General features: G+C 41.6%; 1 protein-coding gene across 2 annotated transcripts in view; it reads right to left on the bottom strand.

Annotated features, from left to right (window-relative positions):
- The window catches only part of HIVEP3 (HIVEP zinc finger 3), a 528,576-nt gene that overhangs the window by 400,282 nt on the left and 114,899 nt on the right, over positions 1-13,395 (bottom strand). Inside the window, exon 2 of one of the 2 annotated variants that reach the window (XM_055392917.2) lies at positions 9,680-9,791. The gene's annotated coding sequence lies outside the window, so the exon portion shown is untranslated. Of the gene's footprint in view, positions 1-9,679; positions 10,175-13,395 lie in introns of those variants that run through there. The other variant, XM_055392949.2, reaches the window with a different exon arrangement.

Raw genomic sequence — 13,395 nt, 5'->3', positions numbered from 1 at the left:
ATTCAGTGAGCAAAAACTAAGCAAAATCTGAAGCCTAGTATAAGAGCCAATCCCTGAAGCTAGCTTGAAGACATTAGCCAACAAAGTGACCTTCACTTTTATCTTTTGTGGCCTCACGGGAAGAGGAGACAGGATAAGAATTTCCCATAACATAAAGGATACTATCACATGGATCCAGGAACTCCAATGAATACCAAGTATGAGAAATAAAAATAAATATATACCTAGATACGCTTTGTGAAACTATAGAACACCAAACAATTTAAAGGAACCAGAAGGAAAACACAGATTATTCTCAAAGGAGACACTCTTGTCTGTAGACAAGACAGTAGATTTTAGAGGCAACAATGGAAACAGAGGACAGTTGAATAATATCTTCATTGTGCTGGAGAGAAAATAACTGGCAACCTAGAATTCTACCCTAATTCTACCCAGTAAAAACCTCTCTCAAAAACAAGGGGAAAATTAGTGTATTTGCAAGCAAACAAAATCAAGAAGTTGTCACCAACAGACCCTCAATAAAGAAAATTCTAAAAGCTGTACTTCAGGCTCTATTGGAAAATATCAAAATGAAGTTGGTAGACCTACGTTAATATTAATCAGAATAGACTTTAAGAATAAAAGAATTACTAAGGAAACAAATTTCGCTTAATTATAAAAGATTCAATTCACCAGAAAGATTAAACAATTCAAACCTATAGGTACCTAATAACAAAGGCTCAAAATATATAAAACACAAACTGACAGACCATAAGAAGAAACAGAAAAATCTACGATCATAGTGGGAGATTATAATACTTCTCTCAGTAAGTGATTGAACAAGCATACAAAAATCAGTAACGATATAAAAGACTTGGATAACACAGTGAAGAAGCTTGATCTGATAGAGTTACATAGGACACTGCATCTAACAATGGTAGGATCCACAGAACATTATGAAAAGTGACCACATACCAAGCCTTACAGTAAGCTTCAATAAATTTAAAAGGCTGGGTAGCACTCAAACAATATTTGACAACCATGAGGCAATTAAGTTAGAAATTAGTAACAAAAAGATACTAAGAAAAATAAACAAACATTCAGAGGATTAAAAAGAAACACAGCTTTAAGTCATAAGTCAAAGAATAAATCATAGTGAAAATTATAAAGTACTTAGAACCAAATTATATACAAATATTACATATCAAAATATATGAAGTTAGAGTGAATATTGTATAGCTTACAATGCTCATAATGGGGAAAAATCCTGAAAATTAAAAAGCCAAACACTTACCTTAAAAAGTTAAGAAAGAAAAATAGCTCAAATGTAAATAAATTAGATGGAAGAAAATAATAAAAATTAGTATAGACATTCATAAACTAGAAAACAAAAGATGGAGAGGATCACAAAGTCAAGGATTACAGATAGTCTCTAATAACATTGAGAAAATTCTTAAAAGACCATTTAACAAAATTATAGAAGGTATTACAAATGAAAAGTGGACATAACCACAGATCCCACAGAACATTAAAAAATAACAGCATCTTATAAGTAGCTTCAAGGTAAAAATTTCAAAAACTCAGATAAAATGGATAAATTTCTAGAAAAATCTAATTTACCAATATTGATTTAAGAAAAAAATTAAAACCTGAATACTCATGATCTATTGAAGAAATTGAATCAGAGGTTAAAAATCTTCAGGAAAGAAAGAATTCCAGCCTCACAGAATCTTTTTTTGAGAACAGATAAAGAGGAAATATTCTATAACTTACTTTACAAATTCAGCAAAACCATGATACAAAACCCTGCCAAGGATAAGATAAGAAGTGCAAATTACAGTACAACACACTCATGAAGATAGATATAAAACTTCTAAATTTTATTAGCAAAAAAACCTAGCAATGTATAAGAAATGAACCCATTACAACCAAGTCAGGTTTATTCTAGGAAAGCAAAGTTAAGTTAACATTGGAAAATTAGTTTACCAGATATTAACAAATTAAAGAAAAAAATTATATAAATCTCAATAAATGCAGAGGAAGTATTTAATAAACATCCGTGAATATAATTTGAAAGAAAAATGCTCTTTGCAAACTACAGAATAGGAGTAGTTCCTTATCCTAATAAGGAATATCAAATCCATAAAAAACCTCATTCTCAAGGGAAAACGTTGAACATGAAAGGCAAAGCTTAAACGTTTAGAAGACAATACAAGAATTGTCCTTAAGGATGTCCTTTAAAAGACACAAAATGTTCAATGATAAAGGAAAGATTGATAAATTTTATTACATTGAAATTAAGAATTTCTGCCACTGTAAAGATACTAAAAAAGATGGCGAGAAAAAATAACACAAATAAGGAGAAGGTATTTTGGCAACACAGAGAAATAGTCTCCTGCATATATAAAGAACTCCTACAAATAAATAAGAGAGATGTAAACTACCCAATTTTCAAATAAATGGGCAAAAGGCTTAAAGAGGTACTTCACAAAAAAAGAAAATCCAAAAGGTCAACAACGTATGAAAAGATACTGACCCTCTTTAGTAATCAAATGTATATAAATTGAAAGCAGATTAGATACTGTTACACATCCACAAGATGGGCAAAAGTTTTTGACAATATCCTACAAAATATAAAGTGTTTGCAAGATTAGGGAGCAGTAGGAGAAACTGCAGCTGGATATAGAAATTGGTTAAACACGTTGGAAATTAATTTTTGATTAAAGTGAAACTCATATGACACCATAGAAATTCTGAACTATCCTAGCAGCATTGAAAATGCCCATAGTCTGTGGCCAGTAATTTTATTACTATGTGTATTCCCTAAGTAAACTTACGCACATACTTAGCAGGGAACTTGAAAAAAAATGTTTACAGCAGCACTGTTTATAATAGCAAAATACTGGAAATAAGCTAAGTGTTCATTAATAATAGAATAGACATATAAACTGCCATATATTCATTCAATGGAATATTATGGTTCAGCAAAATGAAAAAATTTCAGCTACACCCAACAATGTGAATGAATCCAGGACGAAACATTTAACAACCAGTTGGCACAGAGTCCAATCAAATGAAGTCCCAGCCCTAGTGCCAGAGCTGGTACCGAAGACCCCCTGCCATGCCAGGTGTAATCCCTTTAGAAAGGAGTGGACTTGGAGAAGTACCATAGGAGCACCTGGGAAGGACCCAGGTACGCAGCAACTTACCAAGTGATATGGAAATATTCCCGTTGTTTGTCAACCAGTGAGCCTTACTGGTGTGGTGTGCATGGACTAAACGTGAGCATTAAGAACAAAAGAATAAAACAGTGTGATTCCATTTATATGAAGTTCACAAACACGCATAACTAGACAATATATTGTTTAGGGATACAAATGAAAGAGGATAAGACAATAAAGAAAAGCACAGGGGAATAAAAGGTACAGAAATGTCCAGAAGATGGTAATCCCTGAGAAGAGAGGGAATGGGACAGGGTGGAGGGAGGTACACAGGGGATGTCAAAGGTTCAAGTAACATTCTTTTTCTCAAATGGACTGGTGAGTACATAAGTGTTGGTCATAATGTTATTCTTTAGACCTTTCTACACAGTTTATAAGCATTCGTTTGCATCTAGGGGCTATTTCATTAAAGTTATTTCAAAAGATGGTCACAACACAAATTTAATAAGAAACTCTCATACCAAATTGCTGCAGTTCCTGCCATATCTTTTCTAGTTGCTGGGCAAAGATGCTCTCCTCAATTGTAATTGGTGTGCTCTTAAACCCACTTAAAATTCTAAGAGCTTCTCCCCAGACCACTCCAAAACATTCTTGTGAGAATCTTTCCAGCGAGGTACAGCAAGGCCCAACCTCCAGGGCACATTATGCTCTGGCTCCTTTATTTGATACAATCATAATCATAGTGGGTTTTTTTCTCAAATTTTGAAATCTTCAAAATGAGGGCATGGAGCAAATGACTACATTCTGCTTCTCTTGCTAAGATTTCAATGGTGATGCTCTCATTTTAAGTTCTTTACCAGACGCTTCAGCTGTGCTATGCCCAATTCCCCTCATCAAGATTTGCTGACAGTCAGGGGAAGTTTCTAACACTGTATTAAGTGTATACTGAGGGCCAGGGAATTGGGGGGAGTTTGAGGGGCTGCACACATGTGCAATTTTTTAGCAAACCCAGCAGATGCTTGTAGATTCAACACTTTTTCAGTTATTTGTGAACAACCCCTAATAGCCACACCACATGGCAATTTGTCTTTACTCTGGAGCACAAATGTGAACTGTATGTTGCAAAGCCACAGCAAAGAACAAGTCACTTAGCTAGAGAGGGAGTCTTCTCAAAGACCCAGTAACCCCATCCCAAGATGCCACCAGGGAAACAGAAACTCTCTGGAGGTGAAAGAAACTTAATTTCCTTGAGTGCAAATTGAAAAGGCAAATAATTGGTAGCCTGTGAATAGTCACAGGAACCTCTTCACTCTGGACTGAAACCTGATTCAGGAGGAAGTCAACAGCCTATGCAAATATTTCTGCATTTGCAAACTTGGGGATTTGCCAAGGGCTTGAGATGTATCCACTGAAAATGTCAAGCATCTACTGTATAGAATTTTGATGGAGGAGGATTTCAAAATTCTTCTTCTATTTAAATCCAATCAATTCATGTTTATCAGGGCATCTCTGATCTTTTTGTTTTTAAGAGACATATTTGCTCTATTGTCCAGGCTGGAGTACAGTGATGTGATCATAGCCCACGGCAGGCTCAAACTCCTGGACTCAAGAGATCCTCCCGCCTCTGTCTCCTGAGTAGTTAGAATTACAGGTGTGAGTCACCATGTCCATAATTTTATTTTTATTTTTTTTAAGACAGGGTCTTGCTATGTTGCCCAGGCTGATCTCAAACTCCTGGGCTCAAGTGATCCTCCTGTGTCAGCCTCCAGAGCCGCTGGCATTACAGGCATGAGCCACTGTATCCAGCTCCTCTGATCTTAAGATAGCTTCAACATCTAATGCTAAGCCTGGAAGTCCAATGAATGACTCAATAGACTAAAATTGGTGACTGAGATTCTGAGGAGCATATCGTGTGTTTATAACACTGCTTTTATTTTTTCCATATCTTTCTACTATTTGTTTATTAGCTTTTCTTTGGGTCTCAGTTATTCATACATAACACATTTTTAAAAAGTTGATCCTAAACCCCAATTCAAGGGTCCACCGATGCTCAGAGATCTCAAGATTTCTGAGACTAGCTTCCCTATACTTCTCCCTGGCTTTGCTCCCCAAATCTGAAGGGCATTTTCAGATCACCCCTACTTCATATTTAGATATAAAGCTTCCCCCTTTATCCACAAGAATTCCAGCTGCACCTGGCATTTCAAAAACACTTAGTAATGAGGAGGGGAGACCCATCAGTCATGTACTCACCACTTCCATTGTTGCCCTGCCTCCCAAGCACATATTTCCAACTGTGAAACCTCCCAACAGGGCAGCCCTCTGGATAGTGTGGTTCAGTCACTTCCCACCACCATGCCTCACCTCCTCTGCCTTCCAAGCCCTCTGGGATTTCAGGGAATACCTTTTTTCCATCATATTACAATTAGATACAGGGAACCTTTGGAGAGTTCTGAGTATTTGTAATTATATTCAATAACCTGTTACTGACAGTTTCTTTTAGTTAAAGAATTTTTTCAAGTAAGTTACCAAAACAATGAATGTATGTACATCTAGAAACTGAGAAATACTCTTCCACGACTTTTAATTAGGTCCTCATGTTTTCCACATATGTATTGAATTTTTAAAATACTATTTTAAAAGGGTCTACATTTATTTTCCTCTACTTTTGTTTTTCCTCTTGCCTTTGTTTTGCAGCAAATTTTAACTGAACACATTGTCAGAGGGTCAGGCCAAGTTTGGCACTGCTCGTGTATCTCAGCCACCTTCCAGTTTTCAGCACGATGTCTGAACTGAAAAAACACCATTGCTTACCATAAGGGTGTGGCCATGACAGCTTGAACAACATCCGGGTAGTGGTAAGTCTACATTTGCTACACAGATGTAAGAAACAGATAGCAGTAGGGTCTACCTCTCCTGCTCCATCTTTTCCATCACCAGGTCTCTTCCAACTCCAGAATTAAAGTCATCAAGTTGGAACAACTCTAAGTGTGTTTCCTGATCATAACAAGACAGGTTGAGGTTCATGAATATTTTCTTTAGTATCAAATGTTAGAACATAACCACTAATAATAACAGTAGCAGAGTAGTTCCCTGATAAATTTTGACAAAAGATCATAAAGTTCTCAATTTCAACAGCAGGGCTTTATAGTTGTAATATAATTTTGACCAGTAAGCCACCGGCTATCCAGAAACCTCACAGGTGCCATTATCATGGATAGTTGCAGTTTTTTCTCTAAGAATCATGCAAAAAAAAAAATCGTTTGGGGATACTTCAAAACTCTGTCTTTTTAAATTGGATGAACAAAATATAATTTTAACTTCTATGGATACATGTGGGTCATTGTGAACATCAGTTACTATGTTATAAAACAGAGTACCAAAAATCCATCAAAATACATAAAATTTCACTGAATTGCTTACATTAAATGCTCATATCAGCTTTGGAACTCCATGCCTTGAATTCTTGTGCCTTTTAAATTTTTTTTTAGTTTTTCTGTTTTTTACTCTTACTTCTTACTGATACTTGATAAAAGAGCTTTAATAATCCCTGCACAGTACAGTATCAGTTGCTTCCAATTTGCTAGGTGCATTTGACAAACTAATAACCAAGCCTCTTAAAACTTGAAGTAAATGCAGAGGCCTGAAAGAGGGTATAAAATTTCCTCCAATGATCAAAACTCATAAACTGTAGCTCATGGACTTATGACCTTTCTCTTGATTTGCTATCTAGGTCCCAACTGGATAAGTGAAATTATGTAAATGTGAGTTCCAGATTGTTGTGGTATTATCCTAATACCTATCAACTACAGAGCATATGTTACTAAACGTATCTCATTTTTCTTCTCAAGATAGTTCAGTGGTCTTGGTAAGGTTATGATGGTTACACCTACTTTACAGATAAGGAAGAAAATTGGTCACGGGCTTTGGCCGAGTCTGACCCAGAATGCTAGTGCTGCCTGTTGATACAGCCAGTGTTTTCCAGCCCTGCCCGCCCAGTGAATCTGCAGATTTGTAAATATACTTTGACTCCACAGGAAACTGGATGGAGAACAGCATGTCAGGGACTCCTTGATGGGCAGGATAGAGGGCAGAAAAGAGCTTTAAAGACATTAGGGAATTCACAGACTAGGGAGTGAGAGACAAGTTAAATGCTATCCAGTTGTCACACAGCTTTCTTAATGTTATCTTTCATCAAATCATGTCCTAGAACCTGCTGGGACTTCAGACTAAATGCATCTTCTTCTTGCCTGTACCTTTCACACACTAAATGTCTCAACAGCTCACTTGGCAAGGACCCAAAGGCAGCACACACTTCTCCACTCCAAGGAGGGTGGCTGCCACTAAACACAATGGGCGGAGACAGCTCAACAATAGTGCCAGTTGAGCACATCTTGATCCACTGCCACAGAGTTCACAGTAGTAGTTGGCCCTCAAAGCAAACCCACTGGGGTGTTGAGGGCAAAAAAACAATCTTAGCCTTAAGGGGCCAGATTTTGCCATCAAATTAACAAATCTGCCCAACAGCCCCAGGCTGAGGCGCTCAGGGGTGTGACAGGAGGGCCCCTGTTAACAATTCTGTATCCTGTGGGTGCCTTAACTAGATGGAGTGGAGAGGAAGCAGAGAGCTAAGTGTCACACACACCCTCTCCTCCTGCCTGCAGGTGTCTTAGTTGGACAGCTGTCCACCTTCCTTGCAAAAAACTCCCACAATCTTTAAATGCAACTACATAAAGGGCCTCCAGCCTCTGCAAGCCATCACAACTTTAAAGAGCATATGTCAAACAGCTCAGACGGCATCTGAGGTCTATTCTTCAGCCCCACAGTATAGCCCAACCCCAGAGCACAAGTGACACCCTAGTGGACAGGAACTCCTCCCTACACTGGCTGCTCAGCAGGACCATGAAGAACAGCTGGGACCTGGCCTATTACCTTGGCTTCAGGATTCATTTTCTGCCTGGAACTGGGAAACTGGAGGCCCTGCAGGGGTCCTTCTCCTGGGTCCAACTGTCTCCAGGGTGCAAGAAGGGTGAAATTACCAAATGAAAGTTCAGATAAGCAATTACTGGCTGAAAGAGACACAGGAGGGTCTTCAGATCAACACTGACCCAGAGCTAATACCACACTGTCCTCAGAGGGACACACGATTACTGACCTGTGTTCTTCACATTTAAGTTGCTAGAATTATTCCTCCTTGCCCCCACTCTCTCCCTGCCCCCAGCATACACATAATTACATAAAGACATCTTAAACAACTGTAGCACCCAACTTCTTCAGTCTGGGGGAGAGCCAGGAGATGGTGGGGAGCTGTTTGGGCACATGTCTGATCATTACATAATCACACAAACATGGGCTGGAGAACACTGCCATGCAGATCAGTTCAGCAAACACCTCATTCTCCCTCTTTCCTCTTCCCTCCCCCCGTAACACCCAAAATGCACACCAGAGTTAACAAAACCGAAGCACTCCAGGTAGCCAGTGGGCACCTGGCTGCTGCGGTTACAATGCCAACGGCTACCAGAAACGTCAGCGTATACCAGAAAGAGGGCCAGGGTGCTGCTCACCCAGCGACCAGACCTGCAGACCCTCTTCCTGCAACCACTGCCCCCGAAGTTCAAGGAAGGGCCTAGCCACAGAAATATTCCTGACCTGCAACAGAAACCAAACCAGCTACGTTAAAGGAAACCAATGCCGAGCCTCCAAGTTCCTCTGCACCACTGCCACACTCAGGAGTCCTCAGCAGCCTGGACAATATCATTAGGGACCATTCGGCACCATCAGTGTTTCCATTTAAAAGATAGTAAAATGTGGGGCATAACTTGGAGAGGACACTCTCTCTGCTAGCAGGGAGGCAAGAATCCCCTATAGAATAGGAGTTTGGTTTGGGTTTGGTTGGGTCGGGTTGGGGGTTGGGAGATGATTTTGCTTTAGGAATATTTTCAGGGGGCTAGGATTAAGGGGGAAAAAGAAAGCTATCCCCTCTGTCTCAGCAGCCAGCATCATACGAATCTCACTCTCACGAATCTCACTCTCAACCAAGCAGGCTACTGCAGTCCGCCTAAACAATCCGGAGCAGCAGCCAAGGCAGCACAAGAAAACGCAGGTGCCACGGGACGCGATGCCTAAGCCCCCCAGCCGAGGCTCCTATGGAGCCGGCCGCCAGTGCGCGGGTGCAGAGCCCCGCAGAGCCCGCTGCATGGAGCGCACGGCGCGCATAGGGTTACAGCCCCGCCGCCGCCGCCGCCGCCGCCGCCGCCGCCTGTGATTGACGCGCGGGGGTCACTTGAGGCTCGCGCCGCTCCCCAGCACCAGGCCGAGGAGCGCGCTCAGCCCACCGGGGGCACTGGCCGCCACGCGCAGCCCACCCGGCCGGCCCCTGCGTCTCGGCAGCCGGACACCTTGCCTAAGAAAGGCATACACAAAATGGAATCGCAGCTCGCTATTCTGCTTCTCGGTGCGGCCTCAGGCAAAAACACAATCACAAGGTAAAATACAGCGCAAGGAATCCATCCGCCGAATAAAAACCCAGAGTCCCCTACCTTCGGCCTTGGGATGGCAAACTGGTCCTGTGTTCTCTGACCCACGGATCCAGCCCCTTCTTCATGAATTATTCCGGCCAGGCAGGATTTTGTGCATTTTTTTCATGAACACCTGTTTCAAGTAAGGGGTAAAGACCTTATTGAAAGAATTGTCCTTAAAAAATAACCTGTGCATACGTATGTCCATCCAGGCATGCATGCGTGTTTGTATACACACATATGCACACGGAATAGCCATGTACATTGAAGCACCAAACTAGGCAGTTGGATAATGGGAGAGTCGGCTGGTTGTGAGCATGCTCGCGCCGGGAACAGATCCACCCTCTGTTATTCCTCTGAATAAATATAAATCACGATCAGAAACCCAAACAGAAGCATCCCTCTTGAATTCGTGCTGCTGAAAAACACGGAATAAATTCAGCCCGCAGACACAGAATCTAATCAGCAGCTGTTTTCTGAATCCAGAGCCAACCCATGCCTCGCTTGTCTTTTCCACTAGGAGTCCAGACCTTTTTTGAAAGGGGTTTTAACCTTTTAAAGACACAGTACACCAATTATCACTTCGGAATAGCTGTCACTCCCAGCGCAGGAAGCCAGTCCCATGCCTAAAGGCACAGTAGGCTTGCACACAGTGATAAGGATTTCATTTATTGGTGCTTTTTAAAAAACAACATATATGTATAATATGTGTGCATATATATGCACATATATATGCACACATATTATACATATATACGTGGAGAGAAAAAATGCAAATGCAAGTCATAAATATTTGTTGCACTGATGAGCTTCTCTGACTAATCGGCACGTTATGTAAACACTATGATCCTTCACTTCTGAACACCCATGTTCACGGGTCAGACGAGACAGGGCACTCTTGTCAGCAAGCGTATCACACCTCACCAGCCTCTGGTTGCAGATCAGGGGCCGGGGAGCCTCAACAGTGGCTGAAGGGAGTGGGGTCTCTGCACCTGAGGGCTCAACACGGGCACTCCTTGCCCTGCCCTGCCTTGCTCTGCAGTCTCAGGGTCCATGTCCACAAGTCAAAGAATAGCTCTGGCACTATTTCTAAAGTCGAACATAATCCAGAGCCACATCGCATTCCAAGACACACTTTCTTTCAACCAGAATCAGGAATCAGAACTACCACCTGAACCTTAGAGTCTTTACGATTCAGACTTAGGCCCTTCTTCAAGATTTTGTTATTGAGTTCTGTTGTTTTGTTTTTCACTTTTCTTTTAAGGGTGAGCATGGAGGTATGGAGGTAGAAAAACAGGGTAGGGGGAGAGACAACCTCCAGCCTAAATTTTTTTGAAAACAATTATTCTTCGAGTACTTCAGCCACCCAGGTGGTGTTTACTGCAGTTTTGTTCTGGCTTTTAAAGAGGTAGCGCTGAGAAGAAACAAGAGTCCTAACCTTGCTCACGTGTGATAAGAAGGCAAATGTCTTTGACAGTTTCTTTTTCACCCCAGCCCCAGAGCTCCAGCATGGCGCTGTCTGCTCCTCCGCTGGTTCCCGCCTAAGAGCAGCGGCAGTGGCTCACCTCGGGAGCTACAGGGGCGCTCCTACAGCCGCTCCAGCATCACAGCCCATTCCCTCCCTTGCCTAGTCCTGCCAGGCAAACCGTGAAAACAAGTGCACTGTCACCCTCCCACCTCATCGCAGGCGCTCCTGTGTGGACCCCTCCCAGCGACACACACACACTCTCTTCCTTCCCCTCTTCCAGGGCCCTTTGGCAGAAAATTATCATATTTCATGTGTCATCGCCCAAGCAAGCTGGGTCCATCACTGATTGGCTGGGCCCTGGCAGCCGGAAATGTCACCAGCCACACAGCGTGGAGCTGGCTCTCCCGCGGCCACCACAGACCTGAGCCCAGGAGGCTCTGTGACAAGGCACAGACCTACCACAGAGAGCCTGTCACTCTCTCCCTGGTCCAGCCCCTGCCCCCTGCTTCTCCATCTACCCAGCCCCCCGGGGAATAGGGGCTGCCAGGGGATGGTGAAGGAGTCTCAGTGACATTCCTATTTTCCCAGCATGTTTGAGAAGAAACTAAAGATGTCTCCAATCTTTATAAATTTATAAAGGTTTATAAATTTGGAGAACTTGTTTTTGACCAAAACATTCTGTCTTCACACTAAAAAAAATCAGTAAGACTGGGTGAAAACAAGACGATTTTTTTTTTTTTTTTTTTTTTACCCCAGGAGAGTTTACTAGATGCTGCTGTTTATTTCCCATCTAACATCTCAGGCACCAAGGTATAATCATGTCACAGGGCTGTCCGATAATTCAGAAGGTGATTCAAGTCCATCCTCTTACCTTTAAAGAGAACAGCTCCAGAAAATGAGGCTTTGTAACTTGGCTTTGCAATGTATCATGATGCCACACAACTTTTTAAGGGTTAAATGATCTTTGAAGTGACCAATATGAATCACTTCAGCTGTAATTTAATCTTAGTCCCTCCTGCTGTATCTTCAGCAGGCTTAGTGTGACTCACCATTTAAGTCTCACCTTATTCTGTTCTCCTGAGTAAACTAAACTCTATCTCTCTGTCCTTTTCAGTAAAAGTTCTTCTCAACCCTTTAATTATGCTGCTTTAAAGAAAAAGCCTCCCAGAGTTACATGAGGCTGGAAGGTCATTTGGTTCAGCTATCCATATGATGTGTCAGAACTCTCCACTATTTCCATACCGGGGCTTTTGGTTTGGGGAATGGTAAATTCACTGGCAATGCTGGGAACCAGGGAAAGATGCCATCAATAAAGCAGACATTTTGAATAATATGGGAAGATACAAAGTAGATGGGACATGGGAGGAAAAACTAATTAGTACTGATAAATTCATGATTCTGCAAAGACCCTGATATGGTTTGGCTGTGTCCCCACCCAAATCTCATCTTGAATTGTAGTTCCCATAATCCCCACATGTCATGGGAAGGACCTGGTGGGAGGTAATTGAATCATGGAGGCAGGTTTTTCTCATGCTGTTCTTGTGATAGTGAATAAGTCTCATGAGATCTGATGGTTTTATAAAGGGTAGTTCCCTTGCACATGCTCTCTTGCCTGCCACCACGTAAGATGTGCCTCTGCTCCTCCTTCACCTCCGCCATGATTGTGTGGCTTCTCCAGCCATGTGGAACTGTGAGTCCATTAAACCTCTTTTTCTTTATAAATTGCCTGGTCTCAGGTATGTCTTTATTAGCAGTGTGAGAACTAATACAGACCCCTAAGAAGTAACTGTACAGGTTTCCAGAAAACAGTCTTGGAAAATCCCAAACTCAGAGAATCAGGATTGGAGGAGAATCATAGGCAGCAGTTTAAAGGCAAATTAAGGGACATCAGGAACATGGTCAGTTTCTCCACACAGAATGGCTGGACACAGAAATAGGTCCACAGCTTCTTTGGAAAGTGAGAGGTTTGTTCCAAATATAATAGAAGCCAAAGGTTGAATAGGGGCAGGATATCAGCTCCTTTTGAAATGCCACTGCCCTTCCCAAAAAAGTGCGCACACACACACACCACACACACACACACCACATACACACAAAAGAGATTTAAAAAATCAGATAAAATATAAGATATGACAGAGAGATCCAGAATATCCAATCAATATTAGCCTAATAGGAGTTCCAGATGGAGGCATCATTAATGAAGAAGAAATCAATAATCAAGGAAATAACAGAAGAACATTTCCTTAACCTGAAGAAAGTCTTTAGGCCT

Source organism: Gorilla gorilla, chromosome 1 (assembly GCF_029281585.2).
Source record: "Gorilla gorilla gorilla isolate KB3781 chromosome 1, NHGRI_mGorGor1-v2.1_pri, whole genome shotgun sequence".
Classification (NCBI taxonomy): domain Eukaryota; kingdom Metazoa; phylum Chordata; class Mammalia; order Primates; family Hominidae; genus Gorilla; species Gorilla gorilla.
This window is presented reverse-complemented; position numbering and strand designations above follow the sequence as displayed.